Raw genomic sequence first — 5,196 nt, 5'->3', positions numbered from 1 at the left:
GGTTTGCAAGTCCCGTAGCATGCACGTATGGTAACCATTGTGTGACAAATTTGAAGCATGAGGTGTTCTTTGATTGCTTTCCTTATGAGTGGCGGTCGGGGACGAGCGATGGTCTTTTCCTACCAATCTATCCCCCTAGGAGCATGCGCGTAGTGCTTGGTTTTGATGACTTGTAGATTTTTGCAATAAGTATGTGAGTTCTTTATGACTAATGTTGAGTCCATGGATTATACGCACTCTCACCCTTCCATCATTGCTAGCCTCTTCGGTACCATGCATTGCCCTTTCTCACCTCGAGAGTTGGTGCAAACTTCCCCGGTGCATCCAAACCCCGTGATATGATACGCTCTATCACACATAAGCCTCCTTATATCTTCCTCAAAACAGCCACCATACCTACCTATTATGGCATTTCCATAGCCATTCCGAGATATATTGCCATGCAACTTTCCGCCATTCCGTTTATTATGACACGCTTCATCATTGTCATATTGCCTTGCATGGTCATGTAGTTGACATCGTATTTGTGGCAAGGACACCATGCATAATTTTTCATACATGTCACTCTTGATTCATTGCACATCCTGGTACACCGCCGGAGGCACTCATATAGAGTCATATTTTGTTCTAGTATCGAGTTGTAATCCTTGAGTTGTAAATAAATAGAAGTGCGATGATCATCATTATTAGAGCATTGTCCCGTGTGAGGAAAAAAAGAGGAAGGCCAAATAAAAAAAGATAAGCCCCCCCCCCCCAAAAGGCCAAAAAAAGAGAAGGCCCAAAAAAATGAGAGAAAAAGAGAGAAGGGGCAATGTTACTATCCTTTTTCCACACTTGTGATTCAAAGTAGCACCATGATCTTCATGATAGAGAGTCTCTTATTTTGTCACTTTCATATACTAGTGGGAATTTCTCATTACAGAACTTGGCTTGTATATTCCAACGATGGGCTTCCTCAAATGCCCTAGGTCTTCGTGAGCAAGCAAGTTGGATGCACTCCCACTTAGTTTCTTTTGTTGAGCTTTCATACATTTATAGCTCTAGTGCATCCGTTGCATGGCGATCCCTACTCCTCACATTGACATCAATTGATGTGGCACGATCTTGATGTACCGCGAGCTTTGCTATTATAGTTGGATCTTATGATGTTTCTCCCCCTCTACTCTCTTGTAATGGATTGAGTTTTCCCTTTGATGTTTTCTTATTGGATTGAGTCTTTAAGGATTTGAGAACACTTGATGTATGTCTTGCATGTACTTATCTGTGGTGACATTGGGATATTCACGTGATCTACTTCATGTATGTTTTGAAAATCAACTTGCGGGTTCAGTGACCTTGTGAACTTATGCATAGGGGTTGGCACACGTTTTCGTCTTGACTCTCCGGTAGAAACTTAGGGGCACTCTTTGAAGTTCTTTGTGTTGGTTGAATAGATGAATTTGAGATTGTGTGATGCATATCGTATAATCATACCCATAGATACTTGTGGTGACATTGGAGTATTTAGGTGACATTAGGGTTTTGGTTGATATGTGTCTTAAGGTGTTATTCTAGTACAAACTCTAGGATATATCGAACGGAAAGAATAGCTTCGTGTTATTTTACTACAGACTCTTGAATAGATCGATCAGAAAGGATAACTTTGAGGTGGTTTCGTACCCTACAATAATCTCTTCGTTTGTTCTCCTCTATTAGTGACTTTGGAGTGACTCTTTGTTGCATGTTGTGGGATAGTTATATGATCCAGTTATGTTATTATTGTTGAGAGAACTTGCACTAGTGAAAGTATGAACCCTAGGCCTTGTTTCAAAGCATTGCAATACCGTTTACGCTCAGTTTTACCACTTGTTACCTTGCTGTTTTTATATTTTCAGATTACAAAAACCTATATCTACCATCCATATTGCACTTGTATCACCATCTCTTCGCCGAACGAGTGCACCTATACAATTTACCATTGTTTTGGGCGTGTTTGGGACACAAGAGACTCTTTGTTATTTGGTTGCAGGGTTGTTTGAGAGAGACCATCTTCATCCTACGCCTCCCACGGATTGATAAACCTTAGGTCATCCACTTGAGGGAAATTTGCTACTGTCCTACAAACATCTGCACTTGGAGGCCCAACAACGTCTACAAGAAGAAGGTTGTGTAGTAGACATCACACGAGGGGAGTAAATATTACAATCTAGCTAAGTATTGAAATAAAATAGTTGAAACATGAATTCAGCTAACCAGAATCCCCTCGCTATACACCAGATCGAAGAACCCCATTGCTAGAACCGAGAACCAGAAACCCCTCTCCAGATCGACCAGATCGAAGAACCCCATCGACAAAACCCAGAACCAGAAACCCCTCTCCAGATTGACAACTCCATCGCCAAAACCCAAAACCAGGAACTCCTCGCTGGATTGAAAAACACATAGCCAGAACACCAGATCAGAAACCCATCCCCAAGCACATAAACTCATGGCATCTTCTTCAACCTGCGCTGCAACCCTGACCACCCATGTCACTAGAAAGCTCACCCGCCTGCCTTACATTCTTTGGCGCGCCCATAATCTTTCCCAAGTTTGTAGCGCTAGATTCTATGGCCTTCTCGATGGGTCTGATCCAGAGCCAGCCAAGCAAGTCGTCATGAAGGAAAGGGAGGGGAAGGACAGCACCATCACCAACCCCGAGAGTGCGATCTGGGTCAGGCAAGACCAACACGTGCTCGGTTACCCTCGAGGTCCTGATCTAGGTAGTATCAATTCCCACTCCTGCTTCTCTATGGAAATATCTTGCAACCATGTTCTCTTCCACCTCCAGATCAAAGATCAACAACCTTCGCATCGCCATCACCAACACCGACCTAGAAGGGGACTCAGACCGCAGCCACCTACTTCGCGCGCATGAGGTCCCTTGCGGATGAACTTGCACGCGTTGGGAATCCTCTCAGTGATGAAGAGATAATCTCCCACATCCTGTCCAACGTTGATCTCGACTACCAACCACTCATCTCCGCCCTCGACGTCCACACCGAGCCGCTCTCCCTTGACCACCTCTATGTGTTGATGTCAAACTTTGATCAATGTGTTGAGCTTTTCCAATCTTCTCACACCTTCAAGTCTTGAGTTAATGTCGCAGCTCGTGGTGACCACAGTTCCTCCAAGGGATACTGATACGTCTCCAACGTATCTATAATTTATGAAGTATTCATGATATATTTATATCAATCTTGTATTGTTTTCGTGTACTTTTATATTCATGTTATATTCATATCAATCTTGTATTCCTGTTTTTTGCAAGTTTTTTGCTTCGCAGAAAAACCATACCAAAGGAAGTCCAAACGCGATAAATATTTATGGAGTTTTTATGGCATATATGTGATTTTTGGGAGAAAGAATCAACGCAAGATGGTGCCTAAGGGCCCCACAAGGCAACAGGGCGCACCCTACCCCCTGGGTGTGTCCTGATGTCTTGTGGTCACCTCGTAGGTCGGTTGATGCCCTTCTTTCGTCGCAAGAAAGATAATTTCCAGATAAAAATCAACTCAAAATTTCAGCCCAATCGAAGTTACGAATCTACAGGAATATAAGAAACGGTGAAGGGCTCCAAAAAATAGTAAGACAACAGGGAGATCCAATCTAGGGGAGAGCTCCCTCGCTCCTCGAAGGGCCAAGGAAGAAGTAGGATGGGGCCCCTTCCCCCTCTCCTTCGGTGGCGCCGGGACGCCACCGGGCACATCTCCTCTATCACCATCACCACCAACTTCTACTCCGTTCTCATGGTGATGTCTGAGTAGTTCATCCTCGAGGCTGAGGGTATGTACTAGTAGCTATGTGGTCGATCTCTCTCTCTCTCTCTTTCTCTCTCTCTCTCTCTCTCTCTCTCTCTCTCTCTTGTGTTCTTGATATGGCACGATCTTGATGTATCATTAGCTTTTTTAATATATTTGGATCATATGGTGTTCTTCCCTCTCTATGTTTGTTGTGATGAATTGAGTCTTGCTCTTTGAGGTTTCGTTATGTTGGATTGAATAATGGATTTGAGATAACTTGATGTATGCCTTACATGTGGACACCCGTGGTGACAATGGGGTATTTTGTTGAGTCACTTGATATACGTTTTGGTAACCAACTTGCGGATTCCCGTGGTAACATTGGGGTAATCTAGGCATAGAGGTTGATACGCGTTCTCGACCTACTTTCTCCGATAGAACTTTGGAGTGATTCTTTGTCACACGTTGAGGGATTGTTATATGATTCAATTATCTTAGCACTGTTGATAGATTGCACTAGTGAAAGTATGAACCCTAGGCCTTGTTTCTAAGTATTGAGACACCATTTTTATTCACTTTTACTACTTGTTACCTTAATATTTTAATTGTTCAAATTACAAACACCTATTTCTACCGTCCATATTACACTTGTATCACCATCTCTTCGCCGAACTAGTGCACCTATACAATTGACAACTATATTGGGCATGTTGGGGACAAGAGATTGCTTGCATATGATTGTAGGGTTGTTTGAGAGAGACCAACTTCATCCTACACCTCCCACAGATTGATAAATCTCAGGTCATCCACTTGAGAAAATTTGCTGGTGTCCTACAAAACTCTGCGCTTGGAGGTCCAGCAGAGTCTACAGGAATAAAGTTGCATAGTAGACATCAAGCTATTTCTGGCCCGTTGCCGGGGAGCTGAGTGCTTGAAGTTATATATTTAGATCTTGCAATTGAATCTTTTTCATTTCTTGTTTTTACTAGTTTGGTTTTACAAAAGAAGATTACAAAAAAATGGAAGTGAAGTTGTTCCAAATTGCTTATCTTTATAAAGTCTTTCTTGAAAATGATGGATCAGAAAATTGTGCCAAAGTGTTAGAAGAAGAATTCGATAAAATGTATGGTATAAAAATCTTTGAATGATAAGCATGATTGCAATGCTATTAGTTGGGTTCTTTGGATATCTATGATGCTAATGATATGCAAAGCCATAATCTTGGGGATGCTATGTTTGATGAACATGATCTTTTTAGTGCCCCTACTTTTGATGAGCAAATTTGTTATGATGATTGCATGCTTCCTATTTATGATGATTACAATGATGAAAGTGGGTTTGAAAGAGTATCAACTTTATGCAATAATGATCGCACTATTTTGGAGGGTGTTGAATCTTATTGTAATAATTATGGAAGTGGATTTGGAGATGTCGT

General features: G+C 42.0%; 1 non-coding gene across 1 annotated transcript; it reads left to right on the top strand.

Annotated features, from left to right (window-relative positions):
• Positions 1-2,931: 2,931 nt before the first annotated feature.
• Positions 2,932-3,070, top strand: LOC120967642 (small nucleolar RNA Z247). Its single transcript, XR_005761367.1, has one exon. It is a non-coding gene; the product is annotated as a small nucleolar RNA Z247 (small nucleolar RNA).
• The last annotated feature ends 2,126 nt before the right edge of the window (positions 3,071-5,196 follow it).

This window comes from Aegilops tauschii, chromosome 6 (assembly GCF_002575655.3).
Source record: "Aegilops tauschii subsp. strangulata cultivar AL8/78 chromosome 6, Aet v6.0, whole genome shotgun sequence".
NCBI lineage: Eukaryota > Viridiplantae > Streptophyta > Magnoliopsida > Poales > Poaceae > Aegilops > Aegilops tauschii.
This window is presented reverse-complemented; position numbering and strand designations above follow the sequence as displayed.